The sequence below is a fragment of the Tamandua tetradactyla genome (assembly GCF_023851605.1).
Source record: "Tamandua tetradactyla isolate mTamTet1 chromosome 1 unlocalized genomic scaffold, mTamTet1.pri SUPER_1_unloc_1, whole genome shotgun sequence".
Classification (NCBI taxonomy): Eukaryota; Metazoa; Chordata; class Mammalia; order Pilosa; family Myrmecophagidae; genus Tamandua; species Tamandua tetradactyla.
In genome coordinates, this window is record NW_027518237.1 from 2,606,321 (window position 1) to 2,631,444 (window position 25,124).

Below are 25,124 nucleotides of genomic sequence, written 5' to 3' on the forward strand. Positions count from 1 at the left end.
GCTGACAGGGGTTGTTGACACTATGGATAGATAAAGGAATAAATCTGGTTGATGTTCTTGAGGAGATTGATACCTCTGTGTTTCTGGGCTTATCTGGAATAGGGAGACTCTGGAGGCTTAAAGTTTCTGAAAAATATATACTTAATAATTAAATAATACCCCTGGCATTCTTCACAATTTTCCTGAATACTGTTGGTTGGGGCTTGGCATACTTTGGCCATCTCAGTATCTGGCATAAGATTACATAAGCATAACCCCAAGAATGACCCTCTCAACTCCATTAGAAATTTCTTAGATAATGATACTTTACTTTGTTTCATTTCTTTTATCTCTTTCAGTCTAGAGGGCAATGTATGTCATACAATGTATTGCCAGCCTCATCCGTGGGAACCATGACCAATCGAGGGCAGGGTGCTGTGTTTATTTACAGAGTTTGGCTTAGAGGGTTCACATCTGAGCAACAAAAGAGGCTCTCGGTGTGACACATAGGCATAATTATAAATAGGCTCAACTTACTTCATCATTACAGAAGTAAGTTTCAGAAGGTCAAGCTTCAGGTTCAAGGGTTTGGCTTATTAAATTGGGAGTCCCTAATGCTTGATATAATATCAGGAATTTCCCTCTACCTGTGCTGCAAGTACACTCTTCTTTGTGATTGTCCTAATGAGTCACTGTGTCCTGCGTACAGTGCCTCATGCGTTACTTCTTGGGCCTATGCTATTGCAGGGATGCATGTCTTTTATGAGGCATACACAGCAAAGGGTAGTCTTGCATATTCTTTCCTGCACTTCAAAATGATATTAATTTAACTTCAATTTTGTTGAGAATTTCATTAGGAAAAACAATCAGTGCACTGGTTGGTATAAATGAAAGAAAATTAAACTTCTCTGAAATAAAGTAAATGGTTGCCACTGTTAGATAATTGTTTTGAAGTTTCTGTGTCTCTAGTGTCACTATATTTTTGTTTCTTTGCATAGTCCTGGACTAGAAACTTTTTTTCTGAGGCATGGAGGAAATCAAGATTTTGCTGTATGAAAATATTTTTCCCAAAATAAGCTTCATACCTTTATAAGCATACACAACTTACTCACAGAAAGAAAGAAGGAAGCTGCCTTTTTCTTTCTCTTCACTGTGAACATGTTTAGTCATTGTCTTGAAATCTCTCACATTTCTGCTGTTTTATGTTTTGGATGTTATCTTGTCTACATAAGAGTTAATCTTTCTGTGGAGACTTCTGGAAGTCCTGAATGATCAGAACCTGTAATTAATTTGTGTCTTCTCTGTGTCAGCAGACCAAAAAAAAATATGTACAAAGGAAATGAATTGTTTGGATTTTGGAACTGCATTATGTGATTCATGAATTGGGTGGCATTCAATCCATAAAATGGAGAGGAGGTTTGAGGAACAATAGAGGGAGTTATATAGGCAGAAAAAGAAAGTCCTAAAGAAAATAATCTTATTGGTTGGTACAGGAAATTTTCCCCTGGTTTGGCCTTGAGTTACATAACATAGCTTGTATTCATCATGTCATAGTATTCAAGTTATAGAACAAGAAGTTTTAGAGTGAATGTCACCTAAGGACCTGTCAGCTATCCTGGAGTGATATATTGTTTTTCTGGTTGCACGCATGACAGTTGAGTATTTTTAGGTGAAATATACATCTGTTGTGTTCTCTTAAGGGATGAAATATGATTTAAGGTTATATGTAGAGCTGCCAAGTTGATAAAGGGTGGACTGTTTTGGTTGGGTTCATGTGTCAACTTGGTCAGGTGATGGGGCCCCATTGTCTGGACAAACCAGCACTGGACAGCCATTACTGACAGGACATTTCATAGCTGGTTAATAAATCCGAAGACTGGTTCATTAAATCATCAGCATGTTAATTGCATCCATGGTTGATAACATCTGCAGCTGGCCATAAGTGTCTTCCAAAATTGGTGATGTGTGATCTACTCAGCTGGGGGCTTTAAAGGAGACAACAGAAGAGACTCCTCTTCAATCAGCTAGCCTCTCTGGGGGGATTCATTATCGATCTTCTATGCAGTTTTCAGCTTACAGACTGCACTATGGAATTTGAACTTGTGTATCCCCACAGTTGCATGGCACACATTTATAAAATCTTGTATTTACAGATATTTTCTATTGGTTCTGTTTCCATAGAGAACTCTAATACAGTTTTGTACCAGGTGTGGGACTAAGGTGTAGAAGAAAACTGGAGCTGGCAATTATGATTGGGTATTTTCAGATTTGAGGTTCTTGGAAAACAGGTACTTACAAAAAAATAAGAACTTAGTTTAGCTTCAGTTTGATGACATAGGGCTTCGCATGAAGGACATCAGCTCTGGCCTACTTCATATATTCAACAGTTACCCCAATTTTGATCTTTCAGACTTTTACAATTGTGTTCAACATATTTGGGGTTATGCAAAGCTCTCAGTTACTACTTAAGGTCTTTGAGGAGTAATAGCAGGTTGTTTTGATTTTGCAGCAATTATGGACATAAAGAAATCTTTTGCTGGTTAACAAGAAGCTGGGTACCCCCTTTTAATACTCCTGTGAGGAAACAATGCACCTGGGAGACTACAGTGAGTACTATTGAGTAAAAAAATGCCCAATTTATCACCTCTTAATATACTCCTAAGCTCAGGTTACATGATAAACCAGCTGAAATCAGAATTTTAAAGTGATCCTGAAGAAGACCTTACCTCTTTGAGCCATGTGGCTTGTTCAGTTACTTCATCTAGTTGTGACTCAACTTCCCAGTAGGTGTTTTCCCAAGTACAAGAGGTGGTGTTGGCAATGGCAAAAATGCCTCTTTGTTTAGCAAGTACATAGTCACAGACAAGAATGCTATTGTATAAAACATGCTTAACTAATGAATCTAATGACTATTATTTTGTAGTGATGGCTCTAGCAGTAGATTCAGCAAGTTCTAGTGTGACATGTAGATTTCTAAATATGTTTTCATGATTACCCGTGTCGAGATAGCAATGATCTGCCAAAAGAGGCAATTCCAGAATCATGAACTCCATGGGTTCTTCCCATTTTTTTCTCATGAACTTAGATTGAGGGGAGCTGTCTTGTGAGAAGTTCCAGCTTGATTATAAATTGCTTAGGGGTTTTCATGTCCATTTTCATCTGTCAATTTGGCCAAGTGGTGGTACTTGTTTTTTGGTTGGGCAAATGCTGGCCTGTCTGTTGCAATGAGGACATTTCATAGAACTAAATCATGATCATGTCAGCTGCATCCACAACTGATTCCATTTGTAATCAGCCAAATGGGAGTGTCTTCTGCAATGAGTGATGCTTAATCTAATCACTGGAAGCCTTTTAAGGAGGATTCAGAAGAGACAGGCTCTCTTCCTGCTTCAGCTGGTGAGCCTTTCCTGTGGAGTTTGTCCAGACCCTCCATTGGAATCATCAGCTTCACAGCCTTCCCTGCAGATTTTGGACTCTGTGTTCCCACAGTCACGTGAGACACTTTTATAAATTTTATATGTGTGTGTTCCCTATTGATTCTGTTTTTCTAGAGAACCCTAACTAGTACAGGGATTTTATAGGAGACTAAGTGGATCTTGGCCATTTACCATCTGGTAAGTCAATGTGGTGCCCAGGCAAATACCTTATCAAAGCATCCTCAAGTAAAAGGATAGCCTGAAAGAACAATTTAACTATAGCCAAGGTGATACTTTTTATAGACAGATTACTATGAATACCATTATTTGTCCCTAGTAACTAAGGATTTGTGATATTGGGAATACACATAAGGAAATGGTGAAAATTTATTTGTCTTGTAAGTCATGCAGCCAGGGTCTTAAACTGGAAGGCGGACATGGTTTCTTTTTCCTACAACTTTTTAAAACATTTTTTATTGTGAAATATAAAAACATATTTATAGAAATATATAGAGAGAAGACATATATATAGAAAAGTCATGTATTTAAAAGTACGTTTTAACAAATAGTTATAAAACATGTTTCAAAATTTGATATGAGTTTCAGTTCTGCCAAGTTTTTTCTAGCTGCTCCCAGACACTGAAAAAAACAACAATCAATATAATGATTCAGCAGTCATACTCATTTGTTATAACTCCTCCTCTCAATCTTTCAGGATATTTGGGTTATACAGGTTCTAATTTTTTTGTGGTGAAAAGGGGTATCAGCAGTATGGGGTAGGGGAAGGGAACTTGTTGATGTTCTTGGAGAGACTGGCAACTTTGGGTTTTAAAACATTTTTTCCCTTAGGAACTATTTGAAGGTTTTAGGTTTATGAAAAAGAAACTCAGCATGTGAGATTTTTGTAGAATTTCAAATAGCATCCTGGATATTCTTTAGGGTTAACAGCAATGATGTTGGTTGAGGTTTGGCACACCATGAAAATTAACAATCTCTAGCTTAAGCTTGCATAAGAATAATAGTAGCTTCCAGAATAGCCTCTTAACTCTATTTGAGTTCTTTCAGCCACTGATACTTTATTTTGTTATGGCTCTTTTCCCCTTTTTGGTCATGAAGCGATTGTTGATTGAATGGTGCCAGGGCCAGGCTCATCCCTGGGAGTAATGCCCACATTGTCAGGGAGAGCTGTAGCCCTGGATGTCATGCCCTATGCAGGGGGGGATGGTAATGATTTTACTTGTGGAGTTGGGTTAGTGAGAGAGGCCACATTTGAGCTCAAAAGAGTTTCTCTGGAAGTAACACACATATAATTATAGGTAGGCTTAGGTGCTTTTAACTTGGGAGTTATTAAATATTTGAGAGAGTATCAGGGATTTCCCAGGTGGGAAATTTTATTAGTTCCATATTGTTTTCCAGCCCCTCAAAGGACATTGTTAATACTTTTTGATTGTCTCACCTACATATTCTGGGGTGTATCCAGGAATTACATTAAGCTATACAGAATTATGAGCCCGTGGTCCCATTTTGTGTGCCATGTTTTTGGGGTGTTTAAATGAACTATCCAGACTGGGTGCATTAAGACAAGTGCTCAGATAATTTGGGTTTTGGACAAAATAAAGATCTTTTCCCTTGGTTACATACAGTAGGTGCAGTTTTGAAGTACAGACAATATCTTTTACCTTGTATTTTGACATACCTTTGTCTCAAACAGATCAGCTTCATTCTTATCAATAAATGAAACCTGATCTTTTTTGGTTTAATGGTTGCATGTAGCAATGCTGACTTTCAGAGCTGAAAAACTCTAACTCTGAATCTTAGGGGTAACACAGGTAAACAAAGTTCCATGAAAATGCCAGGTTATATACATATAGCACAGAATCTTAACATCTAGAAATAACAAAGCACAGGCATAAATGTGACCTTTATAAGAGCTTTCAATTGAGGCCCTAATTTTCTTACAAGTTGTTCTGGTTTGCTAGTTGCCAGAATGCAACACACCAGAGACAGATTGGCTTTTAATAAAAGGGGATTTATTTTGTTGGTTCTTCAGAGGAAAGGCAGCTAACTTTCTACTGAGGTTCTTTCTTACGTGGAAGGCACAGGATGGTCTCTGCTGGTCTTCTCTCCAGGCCCCTGGGTTCTGACAACTTTCTCCAGGGTGACTTCTTTCTGTATCTCCAGAGGCCTGGGCTGAGCTGCAAGTGCTGAGATGAGAAATGCCGAGCTGCTAGGCTGTGCTACATTGCGTTCTCTCATTTAAGCACCAGCCAATTAAGTCATACGTCACTCATTGCAGCAGACACGCCTCCTAGCCGACTGCAGATGTAATTAGCAACAGATGAGATTCACGTACCATTGGTTTGTGTTCGCAGCAACAGAACTAGGTATGCTCACCTGGCCAAGTTGACAACTGAATCTAACTAACACACAAGTATTTTCTAAAGGTACCCTACAATATCTGTCCAATTTTCTCTGGAATTTTTCACAACATTTCCAAGCTTCATTCACCTCATTACAGGCCTCAAAACTTCATTCCTTTCTGTAGCCACATAGTACTTCAACTCTGTATACACCACAGTTCACCTTTCTGCTTCTTAGTCGCTATTCCCTATGGCCGCTTCTATCCATTAAGCATCATGGATAATGTCCAGAAAAAACAATCCATGTCTGACAGTATCCTCACTTAATTTTTTGCCAGTTTAAAGCCATTATGTACCCCCTTAATCCTCATTCAGTATTGCTGAGGGTAAGCTTTTCTATTGTTTTCATGGAAATATGATCCATGTAATTGTGGGTGATAATCTTTGATTAGACTGTTTCCATAGAGATGTGTCTCCACCCATTCAAGATGGGGTTTCTTACTGGAGACCTCTAAGAGGGAACTATTTTATTTATTTTTGTTTTTGTATGTTCTATGGCAGGGGGCATATTTCATTCTTTATCTTAGGGACTGTCCTATTATTACAGCACAATTTTAAAAATTTTTGTTTGTTTTTGGGAAGTGCAGGGACTGGGACTTGAACCTGGTCTCCTGCATGGCAGGTGAGAATTCTACCACTGAACTACCCTTACACCCTCAAGAGGGAACCATTTTGGAAAAAAGCATTAGAGCCACCAGAACCAATGGAGCCCATGCACGTAGAGACTTCTGGAGCACAAAGAAAATGCCCCCAGAGAAGCTTTATGAACTGAGGAGAGAAAGCTAGCAGACATTGCCATGTGCCTGCCCAGCTGAGAAAGAAACCCTGAACATCATTGGCATTCTTGAACCAAGGTATCTTTCCTTGGATGCCTTAATTTGGACTTTTTTTTATAGCCTTACTTTAATTTGGACATTTTCATGGCTTTAGAACTCTAAACTTACAACTTTATAAATTCCCCTTTTTAAAGCCTTTCCATTTCTGGTATATTGCATTCTGGCAGCTTACAAACTATACCAGAAGTGGGGTGCTGCTGTGTTTTGCAAATACCAAACATGTTGGGATGGTGTTTTAAATGCATAAGGGGAAGATTCTGGAAGCTATAAGGAGCTTGATAGAGAAGGTGTAGAGTGCTTTGAGGAGACTGTTGTTAGAAATGTGGACTCTAAAGATACTTCTGATAAGGCCTTAGACAGAAACGATGTACATGTAATTGCAAACTGAACGGATGGTGATCAGTGTTTTAAAAATGCAGATGATCTATCAAAACTGACTACTGGTCTTAGATGGAGGGCAGATTTCAAAAGCTGTGAACTTGGATATTTAGCAGGAGATTTACAAATTAAATGTGGAAATGATAGCCTGGTTTCTCCTTGCAGATTATAGCAAAATGTGACAAGAAAGAAGTAAGTTGGTAACTGAACTCTTGGATATAAAGAAACCAGAAATTGATGGTCTGGAAAATTTGGGCTTCCAGAAAGGGAGACCCAGAGAATAGTGTCCCATGTGAGGATTTAACCCAACATGGAACCAGTCAGCCATTTCACAAAAAGCCAGAATTGGAGGCGGAGTTATCCAGGAAGAATATGTGGAAATCCCTATTGTCTGATTGTTATGATCCTTGCCTATTATAGAAAGCCAGAAAGAGTGCTGTGGGGTCTGTATAAATGGAACCACTGCCATTCTGGACTAAGAAGGGGAGATAAAGGGAAACATTGGAGTAAAAATAACTTCAAAATCAGAACCATGGAAGGTAAGATCTGAAGTCAAGAAACCTTGTGCCAGGAGAGTGGACACACCGAAATACTTTGAGAGTGTGTTTGCCCTGAAGGCAGAGGATAGGCCTTTCACTTCACTGTTTGGGTAGAGTTGTACTCCAAGCCCTGGACAGGGAGGAACACATTCATTGTGGAGTGGGGAGAACCTGGCTGTCACCACGTTGTTCTGAAGGAATTGAGTGATGGAAGAGAGCCCCAAGGCAGCCCCAATACTTGGAAAGGGTAGGCCCAAGAAAAAGGTGGTCTCCCCAGTGTCCCCCAAAGTTGCATTCATAGAGAGATGGACCACTATGTAGGCCCTTGGAAAGGATGAGACTGCTGCTTTCTAAAGCCCTGAGTACAAATGACTCTCAGACCCTGAAACTTAATGAAGTTTGCCCTGCAGGTTTTTTAAACTATTTGGGTCCAGTGTCCCCTGTGTTCCTTCCACTTCCTCCATGTGAAAATGGGAATATGTACCCCATGACTGTTCCTCCTTTGTACGTTAGCAGCAAATAACTTGTTCTGAGTTTTACAGGTTCAGAGCCAGAGAAGAATTTTGCCTTAGGACAGGCCATACCTGTAGCTGACTTTGATGAGATTTTGTACTGTTTTTGACATTGAATTTTATTTGCATTGTTACTGAAATGGTTTAAGATTTTCAGACATTGTTATGGAATGAATACATTTTGCATTTGGAAAGAACATACTTTTGGGGTGATCAAAAGATGAAATGTGCCAGTTTAAAACTTTTATGTCCCTAGAAAGGCCATGTTCTTTAATCCTCATTCAATATTTCTGTGTGAAATCTTTTTTATTGTTTCCATGGAGATGTGACCCACCCAGTTGTGGGTGGTGACTTTTGATTAGATGGTTTCCATGGAGAATATTTCTCCACCCATTAAAGTTGAGATTGCTTACTGGAGCTCTTTAAGAGTGAAAAACGTTTTATAATCTCTAATTAAGAGCACACCAATAATCCAAGTAAACTGTCATCTTATAGTGAAAAACAAATTCTTCTTTTGTGTGGCTGTACTGTCTGATAAGATCACCCTTAAAAATCTTATAATCTGTTTGAACCTTAACCACCCTTAACCAGGCAAAATGACATGTCTTTTCTGAATTCCTTCTACAACTTTTTAATTCCATCCACATGGTCCTAAATATTCCTGTTTCTCATTCTGCAAAACCAGTTATTGTACTTTAAGACAAAAATGCTGTTTTTTCTCTTAACAAAACACATGTTGCATACCTTATGTAAAGCTATCTGAAATATCTTTGACATTGAATTTTATTTGTATTGTTACTGAGATGGTTTAAGGTTTTCAGACATTGTTATGGAATGAATGCATTTTGTGTTTGGAAAGAACATACTTTTGGGGTGATCAAAGTAAACATCCTTCAAAGCATAATTACTACTTCAATACAAATATACATTGCTCATTATCTTAAATATCTAGTAGTTATAATGCTAGTTTACTTGGTCATACTCCTGTATAAAAATCCCAAAGTAGAATAAAATTGATGGTTTTTATTTACATTCATAATTTCAAAGACATAGCTATTTTTATTTGAATAATATTAGTCCTGTTAGTCAAAGGTTTATCTGAATTATGGAAACTTTTAATTTTCTTCAAAATGCTTGGATTTGGTTCGATGAGTACACTTTATTCATTGGAAATAATAGAAGTTTGCTTTCCTTAATTTCTGTAACTTAATGAGGATTACTTTTTATATGTGTTATTGTTTTAGTTTGTGAAAGCTGCCAAATGCAACACACTAGAGATGAGTCAGCCTTTAATACAGGGATTTATTTGGTTAAAAATTTATAGTTCTTCTGAGGAAAGGCAGTTAGCTTTCATCTGAGGTTCTCTGTTACATGGAAATGTTCATGGTGATGTCTGCTAGCTTCTGGGTCCCAGTAGCTCTCCCTGGGGTGATTCCTTACTGTGTCTCCAAACATAGGGGCTGAGTTGCAAGTGCTGAGATGAGGTATCCTGACCTGCTGAGTGCTCTTTCTTTTAAGCTTCCAGCTGATTAAATTAATCATCACTCATTGTGGAAGGTACTACCCTTAGCCAATGGCAAATGAAATCAGCCATTAATGAATTTCAGATACTGATGGTTTAAGTCTACAGTGACAGAACAATGGGGTGTCATCACTTGGTCAAGTTGACAGCTAAAAATAACAGTTATTTATCATTAAGCCACTTTGAGCAGAGCTCTTTTATGGAGTTTTATTAGTTAATTTGGTAATACGATTTTGAGGTACGAAAACTCATACAACAAACCTACTGAGAACTTATGATGTTCAATTAAAAAATGTTTGTTCATAGACATAAAAACACATAAATGCCATTTTAGTTTACTAATCCTGCCAGAATGCAAAATACCAAAATAGAATGACTTTTATAAAGGGGATGTGCTAGGTTGAAAATATTGTGTACCCCAGAAAAGCCGTATTTTAATCCTGATTCAATCTTGTGAGAGCAGCTATTTCTTTTAATCACTATTCAGTAATGTAGGATGGAAACTTTATTAAATTATCTCCATGGTGGTATGCACCCAGTTGTGGGTGTGACATTTGATTAGATAGAGATGTGACCCCACCCATACCAGGTGGACCTTGAATAGTTTATTGAAATCCTTTAAAAGAGGGAACATTTTGGATAAAATCAGAACTGACAGAAATGACAGAAACCTCAGAGTCTACAGAGAGATCATGCATAGTTGCCTGGATAACAGTTGCTTCATAGAATAGAGACATGGATGTTTGGAGAAGCTTGGAGTCCAGCAGACATAGCCATGAGATACTAAGCAAGCCAGAAACTGGAGAGTGCCAAAGGAAGCCAAGAAATGAAAGCCAGACCCAGAGAAGCAAAATGAGGAACCCCCACATGGACAGAAATTGAAAGCAATTGTGCCCAGGAGCAAGGAATCAACAAATTCCAGCCACATGACTTCCCAGCTGATGGAGATATTCCAGAATAACCAGCCCTTCTTGAGTGAACGTAACCTCTTGTTGGTGCCTTAATTTGAACACTTCCATTTCATTAAAGCTGTAGATTTGTAACTTGCTAAATTTCCCTTTTAAAAAGCCATTTTGGTTCTGATATATTGCTTTTGGTAGCCAGCAAACTAACACAGATTTTGGTACCAGGAAAGTGGGATGCTGTGATTTGCAGTTACCAAACATGTTGGAACAGCTTTTTAAATGGATAAAGGGAAGATTCTGTAAGAATTTTTAGGTACTTTATAGAGAAGATGTAAAATGCTTTGAAGAGACTCTATATAAAGTTACTTCAAATGAATCTTTAGACAGAAATGATGAATGTTTCATTCCAAACGGAAGGAAGGCATTCTCTGTAGGTGATATACAGAATTTGGAGTGATGAACTTGATTATTTGGCAGAAGAAATTTCCAAACTAAATATGGAAAATAGTCTGATTTTTCCTTGAAGCTTATAGTGAAACATGAGAGGAAAGAGATAAGTTGAGTACTGAACATGTGGGTACAAAGAAAACAAAGTGGTGTTCTGGAAAATTCTGGACTTCCAGAAAGTAAAATCCCATTGAATAGGGCCCCAAATGAGGATTTATGTAAACATGGAAGTAGTTAGCCATAATAGGACTAGGGAGGAATTGAGATGGAGTTATACAGAAAAGATTTGTGGAAAATCCTTTTGTGTGATTGACACAATCTCAGCCTACTACATAGAACACCAACAAGATTTTTGTGTGATCTGCACAAATGGAACTGGTGACCGTCTGAACTAAAAGAGAAAAGGGACAAAGTGAATAAAAATAACTTAAGAAACTAAGGTCTGGAGCCAAGAAACCTAGGGCCAGGAAAGTGGACTGACATATGCATAGAAAGTGTGAGTTTGCCCCAAAGGCAGAGGATGGGCCTTCCACTTCATTATTCAGGAAGAGCTATGCCACCTCAGATCTTGGAGAGTTTGCAGTGCATAAAATAGGGATTGTGAGAAGCCTGGCTACCACAACTTTGTTCTGAAATGGTAGATCATGTATCCTGGAGATGGCAGAGATACCAAGTAAAGCCCTAAGGTATGGAAAGGTTGGAATTGAGAAGAAGATCATCTCCTCAATGACCCTCAAAGCTGCATACTTCATGCCAGTGTTGGGGGAGAGGAAGAACATTGCATTGGCCCTTGGAAAGAGTGGGATTGTTACTCCATAAATTTATGAGGATAAATGATTCTCAGTCTTTGAAATCCAATGGAGTTCACCCTGCAGATTTTGGTACTTACAAAATCACATGTGTCCAGTGACCTCTGTTTTCTTTCCAGTTTCTCCCTATGGCAGTGGAAATATGTATCATATGATTTCCCTTCCTTTGTGTATTGGCAACAGATAACATGTTCTAAGTTTCACATGTCCAGAGCTAGAGGAGAATTTTTGCCTTTGAACAGAGCATGCCTGTAACAGACTTTGGTGAGAATTTCTACTGGTTTTAAATTTGTATTATATTTGTATTGTTACTGAAATGTTTTAAGGCTTTTGTGATATTGTAATGGAATGAATGTGTTTTGTGCATGGGAAATTATGTCTTTTTTGGGGTCTGGAGCATGTATTGGAACACCAAGTTTAGATAAAATTTTATGTATATTTTTGAATATATAATGTAGCCCAGAAAAGCCATGTTTTAATCCTGATCCAGTCATGTGGGAGCACCCATTTCTTTTGATCCCTATTCAGCAATGTGGATTGGAAACTTCGTTAGATTATCTCCATGGAGATGTGGCACACCCAATTGTGTATGTGACCTTTGATTAGATGGAGATGTGACTCTACTTATTTCAGGTGGGTATTGGTTAGTTTACTGCAATCCTTTAAAAGAGGAAACATTTTGGAGAGAGTCAGAGCTGACAGAAATGACAGAAGCCTCATAGCCTACAGTGAGAACAGATGCAGTTGCTTGGAGAACAGTTGGCTCAGAGAACAGAAACACAGATGTTCGGAGATGGTTGGAGCCCAGAAGACATTGCCATGATATGTTAAACAAGCCAGAACCTGGAGAGAGGCAAGGTAAGCCAAGATAGGAAAGTCACCGCTTCTCTTGTACCAAGATTGGTTTTAGTTTGCTACTGCTGCTGGCATGTAAAATGCTAGAAATGGAATGGTCTTTACAAAGGTTGTTAAACTGCTGGTTTATAGTTCTAAGGTCTTAACTGTATCTAAATTAAGGCATTCAGAGAAAGATACCTCATTGGCAAAGCAAGGCCAAATGGTGCCCAGGATTTCTCTATCACATATGCCATGATCTTTAATTTCTCATTTGCCTTTTGCAAATAATCCTTTAATGAAACAATATTTCTGAGGTTTTAGTTTCTAGGAGCAGGAGCATTTACAGGAGACTGAAATTTTATTAAGCTTGTTTGCTGACATGGGCTTAGCATGCAGAACTTCATCTCAAGCCTACTTAATTTATTTATCATTTATTATGCTTGTATCTATTACCTGTTTTGAAAATAAAAGTCTTTATTACTTTCTCAAAGAAAGAAAGTAGAATGAATTCTCCAATTATTAAACAAATGCATATATGAAAATATTGCAACCCAAACAGAAAATCTAACTAAGAGCTTGTGAACTTGGCAACCAAATGGTTCATAAAAGAAGATGTAGGAAAACTTCAAAAATGTGAAAGGGATAATCAATATTCCCTATTCTAAAGGAAACAAAACCATAAAATAGTGACAAATAGGAAATATAATGTAGGAGCTGAAAATTAACAAGTGAAAAGTCTTTAAAATATACTTCACCAAAATTTTTTAAATGTACATTATGGAAAAATAGTAATCAAAAATACTATATATAATTGCCAAAGCCACAAAGCTAAATCAGTATTCCCAGGAAAATTATTGGCCTTATAATGTGAAAAATACTTATATTAATTACAGTAAATAATTTAATGATATTAACCCTCTATCTTAAGAAGTTAAAAGAAATACAATAAAACATCATTTAAGAAAAGGTAGAAGGAAATTAATAGAGTGGAACAAAAAATAAATCATTTATAAGTAGAAGAAATGACTAAGGTCCATATCAGTGTGCTTTATATAAGTGCTTTCTCCAATGAAGACTGTTCTATATCAGCACCATCATTACAGAAGCCACATGTGGCTATTTGAAATTTAGCGAGGGGTACTGAAAAACTAAATCTTATAGTTTTTATTAAATTTAATTAATTTGAGTTTAATAGCCATATGTGGCTTATAAATATTCAACCCTTATAATATTGAACAGCAAATACTTAGAATCTTAGAGGAGGCAATTAAAAGTAATAAAATGGATTCAAGAGAAAAATGGGAAAAGGACCAAAAATCAAATAGGAAATGAGTTTTGTGAGGCAAACGTTGACACAATAAAATGTAAGGTATTGGTTTGATGTAAAAAAGTATGAAGAGACAATTCTTATAAAAGTGGAAGTGAATGATGCCTTCTGATATTTACTGTTGGAAGAATTCATCAGCACTTAAAGACTGGAAGACTCTGAAGTCAAATAAGTTCAATAGGAAAGCAGAACTTTTTTCTTCTCCCAAACTTCTTCCCTGTTCATTCTTCTTTTCAATGTGAATATAACCTGTATTTTGTATTCCTTAAAATAGTCAATAAAACTTTTTAAAGACTATATTCCAGTGGTCACCTCTTAACTATTCAATGATAAATGTAGTCAATGCTTCATTCTCTGGGACACTCACTCGTTCATCTTGATTGGAAATACCAATTACAAAACTGTAACCCTCATATAATGTTGGATATGTAAGGCCATTGTGAAGGGAAATTTTGAAAATTCATTCATTTATTTATTATTTGTATGTCCTTTTGTCTGCATTCTGCATACCAAGAAATACTCAAGGTCTTTTAGATTCAGCAGGGAACTGAACACACTCTCTACACAAAAAAGGCTGGGATTATCTGAAACAAATCTGAAAATAAAAATACATGGAAGCCAAAGTAGTATGAATTTTCTCACATGGCTAATGATATGTAAAATAAAAAAGTAAAAATTACTTAGTTTGAGAATGGAGGATGGGAGTGGTAGGGTAGAGGCCATTAACTCTCTGGAACAGGTTAAAAATGGTATTGATCATTCTAAGCCAAATTGGATGCCAAGTTTTTTTTAACTATTTTATTTTATGGTATAGCATATACACAAAGAAAAGAAATTAAAAAGCAGTAGTTTGCAAAGCACTCTTCAGTAGGTAGTTTTAGGACCAATCCCAAAGTTTGTCATGGGCTGCCATATGATCCTCTCAGATTTTTCCTTCTAGCTGCTCCAGAATATAGGAGGCTAGAGGCTTAAATATTTTTTTACCACCAAAATTGACTTTTCTCCTTCTTTTTTGTGAAAAATACATATACACCAAAAAGGAATAAATTTCAAAGCACAGCATCATAATTAATTGTAGAACATATTTCAGAGTTTGATGTGGCTTCCAATTCCACAATTTTAGGTTTTTACTTCTAGCTGTTTTAAGATACTGGAGACTAAAAGAGACATCAATTTAATGCTTGATTATTTAGGTATTAATTTAATCCCATCTTCTCTGTATAACTCCACCATCAATTTTGTTCTTTCCATCTCTCTCTTTAGGGGTGTTTGGGCTATGGCTATTCTAAAATTTTTCATGTTGGAAGGGTCTATCACCAATATGGTGTAGGGAGGTGGAATTATATGATGTTCTGGAGAGGCTGGGCTAGGTTTAAGGACTTATCTGCACCAAGGACCTATCTTGAGTTTGTAGGTTTCTGGAAAGTTACTCTAGTGCATGAAATCCTTGTGGAATCTGATATATTGCCTTAGGTGTTCTTTAGGATTGGTTGGAATGGTTCTGGTTGGAGGTTGGCAGATTTTGATTGGTAGCAAGGTCTAGCTGAATCTTACATAACAGCAACCTCCAGAATAGTCTCTTGACTATTTGAACTCTCTCTACCACTGATACTTAATTAGTTACACTTTTTTCCCCCTTGGTCAGGACAGAATTGCTGATCCTATGGTGCCAGGGCTGGATTCATCCCTGATGGTGCCAGGGCTGGATTCATCCCTGGGAGTCCTCTCCCACATTGCCAGGGAGGCTTTCACCCCTGGATGTCATGTCCCACATAGTGAAGAGGGCAATGTTTTGCAGAGTTGGGCTTAGAGAGAGTGAGGTCACATCTGAGCCATAAAAGAGGATCTCCAGATGTAACTCTTAGGCATGCCTATAGGTAGTCTAATCTTCTCTGCTACCTAAATAAGCTTCACAAGAACAAGCCTCATAATCGGGGCTTTTTGATTTGGGTTTCCCTAAAATTTGACACAGTATCAGGGAATTCCCTGATGGTAGGGTTCAATTTCATATTCTTTCTGCCATCCCTCAAGGGACTTTGCCAGTACTTTTTGATTATCTGCTTAATATACTGTAGGATGTATCCAAGCAGTACAATAATCTATACAGCATTAAAGGACCTCTTTCTTATTCTGGGCACCCTGTGTTTCAATTGTTCAAATGAATTATACAGATAGGTTGAGTCAGATTATGTGCTACAGAAAATTTCAGTTCCAGACCAAATAAACCTTTCTTCCATTGGTCTCAAAGAGTATGTGTGGTTCTAAAATATAGATACTGTGCTCTGAATTACTTCAACCCCAACCTGTTAAGCATCATTCTTGTCTATAAATATCAGGTTATGTATATAAAACAGCCTCTTGAAATCCCAAAATAATAACCACCACTCCAGACTTGAGTTTTCTCTAAAAGCTTACAATCTATACCCCTGTTTTCTTATAAGCATTTTCTAAAGGTGACCGTACCATTGTTGTTCTTTTGTTTCTGGCTTATTTTGTCTCACCAAAGGTCCCACATGTTCATTCACATTGTTGCATGCCTCAGGACTTTTTTGCTTTTTGTAGCAGCTCAACCTTTGTTCATAAGTATACACTATCGTTTGCCAATCTACTTCTTAGTCAGTGCATTCTTCAGCCACTTGCCTTCATCAGGCATCATGTAGAGTGTCCAAAGTCCACAGTCAATCAACATTCAGAATTTTAGATAATATCATTGTCCTCAAGAGAAATAAAACCAATAAACATACACAGGCCAAATAGGAAATCTAAACCTGTTCTTAATTCTTGTCCCTCCCCCCACTATTTACCTGTGCTGTTGTTGTGGTAGTGCTGATGTTTCCTTTTGAACATAGTGCATAGAATGCAATAGCATTTTGCCCTACACCCTGATCTTAAATAGTCTTTGTTCAGTAATCGAATCTTTGAAGTAATTTGTGCAAGAACTAATTCATAGTTCTAGTGTTTATCAGTGGAGCATATAGGTCTATACAATCTATTTCAATCTTGTTCATCTTCAAATATGGTAATATTATTTATAGACCCACTAGAGAATCACCTTCACTCCTGTTCCCTTACATTGAAGTTCAACCTCATTAGCTAATGGTTCACCCATCTCTAGTGTCTATGAGTCTCTAGGTCCCCTCTATTCAGTATTCTGGTGGATGCCAATTTTATTCTTGCTTTTGATGGGGAAATTATATAAAAATGAAAGTGCATAACAGTGCAAACATGATTTTGTTTCCCTTTCATTCAAAATTGAATTGGACATTTGAGAGGAAATTCAAGTGTTTCTTTTTAATTTGCCATTTTTAACTCTTCTCTGATATGTCATTTTTCCATGAAAAAGATATATTAGAAAATACTTATTAAAATTTAGAACTATTGCTTATATTCAGATCTAAAGATCAAAATATATACATTTTGTATTCCATAGAAAATTGGATTTCTTTAAATAAAATGTCTTGCAATTGCTGTACTTGGGCTTCTCTGCACATTTTTTATTGAGACAAAATTCACATAACATGAACTTGACCATTTTAACCAATAGATTCAATTAAGTTGAGCACACTTGCAATATAGTAATTTCCAGAGCAATTTCATAACTCCACAATGAAACTTCATACCCATAAAAAGACTCACTGTCCATTCCCTCCTGCTTTCAACTTGTGTCACCCATTAATCTTTTTTCTGTCTCTGTTGATTTACATATTCTGGATATTGCAGGTAAATGGAATCCTTAAAAAATATCTGACCTTTCTTTTTCCATGGGCAGGCACTGGGAATCAAACCTAGGTTTCTGGCATGACAGACAAGAACTCTGCTTGCTGAGCCACTGTGGCCTGCCTAAATGTAACCTTTTTATTCTGGCTTCTTTCACTTATGTTTTGAGATTGGTCCATGTTATGGATTGTACCATTAGTTCATTCTTTTTTATGGCTGAACTGTATTCCAATGTATGGATATAATATATTTTGGTAATTCAGTCACTAGAGGATAGGTATTGGTTTGTTTCCACTTTTGGATATTATGAATAATGCATCTATGAATATCTCTATATAATTCTCTGAATATTTTCTTTCAGTTTAGGGTATATATCAAGTAGTAGAATTGTCAAATCATCTGCTAATTCTGTATAAAATTTATTGAGGAGCTGCTGAAATATTTTCCACAGTGGTGGCATGATTGTACACTCCTAGCCTACAGTATAAAAGGATCCCAGTTTGTGCATAAACATACCAAAAGTTATTTCAGATTTTTAAAAAATTATAACCATCCATTTGGGAGTGAAGTGGTTTTGATTTGTTTCTCCCTAATGGCTGAGATTTTGAACATCTTTTCATGTGCCTGAGTCCATTTGCAAAGATTTCCTTGAAGGGTGGTCTTTTCACATCCTTTGCACATTTGTCATTTTATTATGTGCTTTTTAAATTAATTTCTTTTTTATTTATGCTGCATAACCACATACAAACACAAACATTCTTATCATATGATTGTTCCATTCTTGTTACATAACCAGTAACTCACACTATCATCACATAGTTGTATATTTATCATCATGATCATTTCTTTGAACATCTGCATCAATTCAGAAAAAGCAATAAAAAGAAAACAGAAAAAATTTCATACATACCATACCCCTTACCCCTCCCCTTCACCGATCACCAGCATTTCAATCTACTAAATTTATTTTAACATTTGTTCCCCCTATTATTTATTTATTTTTAATCCATGTGTTTTACTTGCCCATCAATAAGGTGGATAAAAGAAGCATCAGGCACAAGGCTCTCACAACCACATAGTCACACTGTGACAGCCATATCATCATATAATCATCTTCAAGAAACATGGCCACCGGAGCACAGCTCCACATTTTCAGGCACCTCCCTCCAGCCTCTCTGTTACACCATAACTAAACAGATGATATCTATTTAATGTGTAAGAATAACCTCCAGGATAACCTCTCAATTCTGTTTGAAATCTCTCAGCTGCTGACACTTTATTATCTCATTTTGCTCTTCCCCTTTTTGGTTAAGAAGATTTTCTCAGTCCCTTGATGGTGAGTTCCAGCTCATTCTAGGATTTCTGTCCCAAGCTGCCAGGAATGTTCACCCCTGAAACTCATGTCCCACATAGACAGGGGGAGGGCAGTGAGTTTGCTTGCTGTGTCGGCTGAGAGAGAGAGAGCACATCTGAGTGACAGAGGAATTATGTGTTTTTTTAAAAGAGGTTTTTAAATATAGTTTAGATATTTGGCTTTGTCAGATATATGCTTTACAAGTAATTCCTTCCATTTCATAGGTTGGCTTTTCAATTTCTTGAGATTGTCCTTTGATAAAAAAAGATTTTAAGTTTTGTGAGTTTAAGTTTTCTGCTGTTTTGGTTCTTGTGCTTTTTTTCACAAAGAACTAAAGTTTAATATACCAAAGACATTTTGTTGTTCAATACACTTAATGTCAAATTTGGGGCAATTTTTAAGGTTTAAAAAACATTTATAATAGTTCTGCACAATATTTAATATAACAGGAAAATGGAAACTACCTTCACACCATATTTTCACAAATTGTTCTGAAGACAGCAAACTCATGTTCAGTTTTTTTTCCTTTGCTTTAAAATAAGCTGCCAGTAATTCTAACCAGTCAAAAATATATTGCTCCTGGACCAAATACAAACATTTATACTTGCAAAAATGTTTTGCAAGAGGCAAGTGTACCTTGACCTCTACAAAAACATAAGATAGCTAAGGAGAGACTAGAGTTTATTTTCAAATACTGTGACTGACTTCCAATAATCCATTCTTTGGTATAAGTAAGAAACTGTTAATAACAGCTTTCTATGCCTTTTGATTAAACCAGTAAGAAATCCAAGGTGCATAAGTGACAACGAAATCTAGTACATAATTCAAGGCAGGCAAAAGTGATGAATTAAATATATATATATATGTTTTTTGCATGGGCAGGCACCGGGAATTGAACCTTGGTCTCCAGCACAGCAAGTAAGAACTCTACCTGCTGAGCCACTGTGGCAACCCTAATTTTTTTTAATATGAAAAGTAAACACTAATATTATACTCTAGAGAAACTAACACATTTAGAGAAAACCAGAAGGTCAAGCATCTTAATGGCCAAATTTATAACATGTAGCTGGAATAATTTGCTGCATTTTGGCATTATGTTGTAACTTATGATATACAATATCAGGGGACTCTAAGATCTTGGCATAAAAGACTAAATCCTTCTTAGGATAAAGGGGGAATAACCATGCTAGAAGGGGGAAAATCAATTTTTTTCCTCTCTGTCAATTACTGAACTTTATACCACAAATTAATTTCAAAGTGAGAAGTATAAAGCAAGGTTATAATGCAATTCTAATCACTTTTGCATTATTTTCCTTTGTGACATAGACAAATCAATTTTTCTTTTTGGAGTAGGATACTGCTTAATTTGGCAAACTTAAAATGTTTTAAAATAAACTTTTTGAATAAGTAGGAAGTATAGGTCTTTATAGTTATTAATTTTACTACAAAAATATCTAAGGGACCTGATCTATGTTAGTAATTATAGTTCTTTTAAATATCACTTGATCTTTTAAATATCACTTTGTGGACACATTATACTATATCCGAACAATTACTAGGACCTGGAGTTTGAAGTTTTTCACTGTTACTTGTTCTTCAAGGCTGCTACTTCCTCTCAAGCTTTCTTCATTTAATAAACACAAAAGGGAGATGTTTAACACTGGATCTTCTCCTGCAAGGGTCTATCAGATAACTTTGCAAACATGCATTTACAGTCTTTGAACACCAACATCTTAAATTGAGACTAATGCCTAGACTCAAATTTCTTTTTTTTTTTCAAAACAAACTACCCTTTATTTAACATTTACTGAATACAAAGAGCTATACTTTGCATTTTATATGCATGATATATTATTAAATACTTTTAATAGTCCAATGAAAAGGCATCCATACCCGCATGTTATAGGTAATGCGATAAGATTCAGAGAGGTTAACTAACTTGATGGAGCTTCTCTCTAATTAGAGACAGAGGCAGGATCCCAACTGTGATGTTAGAGTCAAATTTCTTATTAAAAGTTTTTCATTAAAGATTTACCATTCTGAGGAATTAACCTAACACTACCTGAAAAAGGAACTGAGTTACAGATATTCCCTTGAATCTTAAAACCCCAAACTGGAATTCTAACGAATTTTTTAAAAGCATTTTTTTTTTTTTTTTTATTGAAGAAAATGCAACTGCACCTATTACATAAATACTATTTAAGTGCAAGTGGCAACAACAAAGGAAACTATTCGTATTTCCAAAGACAAAGACTTACCACATCAAAGTCTAAAAAATAGGGAAAGGAGAAGAGATTTTAAATATCACTATAAAAAATAATCAATTTCTATCTTTCTCTTTTTTCTGCTGCATGAAGAACCAAAGAACTCAAATCGAGGATTGTTCTGTTGAACCAACCATGAAAACTTTCAGAACAGATAGGTATATATTCCCTGTTTTCTTTCAGGGCATTATTTTATACATTTTTAAAAAAACTTCAAAATGAAAATAAGGAGTTATTTAGCCTTGTGAATATTTTGCAATAAAGTTTCTTAAATTTCTATGAGAAATTTTTGAAGCGATTCAACTTTTTAAATAGAGCTGTCCCTCAAAAATCCCTCTGATAAGGGATCTATCCCATGGTTACAAAGCAGTTTCCTCCTTTGTTGAATGTGAAAGTGGCTCTTTTTTCCTTCAGGATTACAAAGAGCTCATTCAAAGTCATTCCTGTCTGTTTTCCAAAACTGTTTATGTTAAATTGTACGAGTACAAAGGGTACAGCAGTATGACTTAATCATGATTTATAAGTTACTGGGCACTGCCCTGCTCCAGGATTTTCAATGAATATAGTTAAAATTCCTCCATTTGTCATGGTGTCTGCCATGACAAGTTCTTTTTGCTGCTACATTGTCTAGCATTTGTTCTGTGTTCAACTGGGCCTGACCTTCAGGTCTCTACTGAAAAAAAAGTTTCCTGATGTGTGTCTTTCTGATGGCTTAATTTATTTCCACTTCTAGTAGAATTGGCTGGAATATTATTTTTATCATTTAACTGCTTAGGTCTCAAGAACAGCAACTGGTTTCCTCTGTATTTCCTTTTGTCTCAGGAGGTTTGCTTTCCTGTTTAACACAGGAAAATATCACTTTATATTCTTGTCACTTAGAGGTAGTTTATTTATAGGACTAGTTCTTTTTTGAATTCCAGTTGATTTCCTAGCTGCAAAGCCAATGATAACCCCATAAAGACATATTTTTCCAGGCATGACTTTTCCTCTAAAGTTCAAACTTTTTTTACCCAAACCAGAATTCTTTTGGATTCCCCATTTTCTCATCCTGAATTGTTGGGTACCACTTTGTTGGAGTCTTCTCTTTACTTTTGGAAATTTTTGCTTCTTTCCTTCCTTTCCATTCAATTTGATTATATCATCCAAAGACATATTTGATCTTGTTGAGGTTTTCATTGCTGTGGGTTTTCAGCAGTGACATCAGAGCTGCCGTGGCTCCCCCCAACTGGGTACCAAACTGGTTCATAACTGAAGACCATGTGCTGGAACAGTTAGCAGGGAAGGCCTGAGTCTGAGGCCTGCCTCTTCCCAACCATGCATGCACACTGGTTCTAGTGCTTTTAATGTCATATCTAAGCAGTAATAGCCAAATACAACTACTGCAAGTTATAAATTACATTTCATTCTTTGTATGTGAATATCTTTTGTCTCACCAACATTTAGTGAAGTCACTGTTCTTTCCTGAGTGCAGGATTTTACTGTCATTTTTAAAATTGACCATAAGTGCATGGTTTATTTCTGGACTATTGATTATATTCCCTTGGTCTATATGTTTACCCTTATGCCAGTACACAATATATATTTTTATTTAAAATGTTATCATTAAAGAATTTGTGGATTTACAGAACAATCTTGCAGAAAATACACCACCATCACCAACAGTTGCATTGGTTTGGAAAACTTGTTACAATTGATAACACTTTTGTATAAGTTTACTATTTTGTGATGGTAGTTGTATTTTTTACAGTGGGTGAAAGTGTATTAAAGTAATACTATAATTATTTATTGTTTGTAGTTTACATAGAACTATTTTCCCTCATATTCCTGATCTATTATCATTATTATTTCTCATGCACATCTTTAGTTACTCACTCATCTACCAATACATTAGATAAAGGGAGTGTCAATCACAAGGCTTTTTTAATCACATGGTCACCCAAGAAAAGTGATGTATAATTATGCAAACATTATCAAGGGTCAGGACTACTGGTTTACAGTTTAAAAATTTCAGGTTTTTCCTACAAGCTATTCTAAAACACTAGAAAATAAAAGAAAAAAATACATAATGCTGTGCCAGTTTGAAAATATTGTGTACCCCAGGGAAGCCATGTTTTAATCCTGATTGAATTTATGGGAACAACCATTTTCTTTAATCTTGATTGAGTACTGTAGGTTGGAAATTTTTTATTAGATTATCTCCACAGAGATGTGACATGCCTAATTGGGGTTGTGACCTTTTGATTAGGTGGAGATGTGACTCCACCCATTTCAGGTGTGTCTTGATTAGTTTTTTGGAATCCTTTAAAAGAGGAAACACTTTGGAGAGAGTCAGAAATGACAGAGCTAACAGAAACTTAAGAGCAGAGCTGACACAGATGTCAACATTGGGGAACACAGACATGGATGTTCAGAGGTATTTGGAGCCTAGGAGACATTGTCATGAGATGTTAAGCAAGCCAGAACCTAGTGGGAGCCAAAGGAAAGCAAGAGATGAAAGCTAGCACTGGAGAAGCAAAGTGAGGAACCCCACAGGAACAGACTGAAAGCAATGGAGCCCAGGAGCAAGGGACTGGCAGATGCCAGCCACACGACTCCCCAGCTGACAGAGGTATTCCTCACATATTGACCTTCCTTGAATTAAGGTATCTATCACTAGATATTGGATATTTTTACAGGCTTATAAAATCATAAACTTTAACTTACTAAATTCCCTTTTTAAAAGCTGTCCACTTCTGGCATATCACATTCTGGTAGTTTAAAAACTAATACAAATTCAGTCATAGTCATTATCATCTGTCAAATCCTAATCCTAATCTCTCAGTTACACCACCTCCTTCTTGTCTGATTGTTCTCTCAGTCTTCAGGAACACCTGGGCAATAACAATTTTAAGTTTTTCATATTAGAAAAGGGAGTCAACTTTATTGGGCAGAGGAATGAAACTGGTTGATGTTCTTGGAAAGATTGGCACTGCTGGGTTTCAGAGTTTATCTGGTCTGGGACTATCTGGTGGCTTTGGTTTCTGAAAATATAAACTTAAGTAAAACTTTCATAAAGTCTTACATAGAGCCCAGGGTACTCTTTAGAGTTTATAGGTACACTGTCGGGGCTTGGCATACTGTAGTGGTTCCACAGGAGGTTAAGTATAGTGTTCTCGTATGATCCTGCAACCCAATTATTAGATATATCCTTGAATGAACTGAAGGCAGTGATGTGAGTAGAGATTTGCACACTGGTGTTTGTGACAGCATTATTTATGATTGCCAGTGGATGGAGATAACCTCAGGGTACATTGACTCATGATTGGAAAGTGTGAACTCTGAGTGGCTGCAGAAATAAATGAATAAATTGTGAGGCATGCAACTAGGGGAATGAACACTGAGGACATTAAAATGAGTGAAATAAGCTAGAAATGAAAGGACAAATATTGTATGCTCTCACTAAACTAACTTCAATGAACAACTGACAATATATTTTGAGTAAAGTAGATTTGTAATGTGTTTGGAAATAGAGAATTGGGTACCCTCCAATTCTGTTCTTCTTTTACAATATCATTTTAACTATTCCAAGTCTCATAATTCTATATGATTTTGAGTCACCTTTTACTTTTTTAAATGGCTTTTGGGATTTTTTAGGTGTTACAGTGTATCTCTAAATCATTTGGGGGAGTATTGACACCTAAACTGTGAAAATTCCATGAAATGAGATATATTTTCATTTATTTAGGTCCTCTTTAATTTTTTGCATCCAAATTTTATAGATAGCAGTATACAATTGCATCCTTTGGTTAAATGTATTCCTAGAAATTTTTATCTTTTTGATGCCACTGTGAATTTTTCCCCTTAATTGCTATTTTCTGGATTC

The 25,124-nt window shown here is 36.3% G+C and overlaps 1 pseudogene; it reads right to left on the reverse strand.

The window, feature by feature from the left end:
• Positions 1–21,610: 21,610 nt before the first annotated feature.
• LOC143672690 (UAP56-interacting factor pseudogene) lies at positions 21,611–22,508 on the reverse strand (annotated as a pseudogene).
• Positions 22,509–25,124: the final 2,616 nt, after the last annotated feature.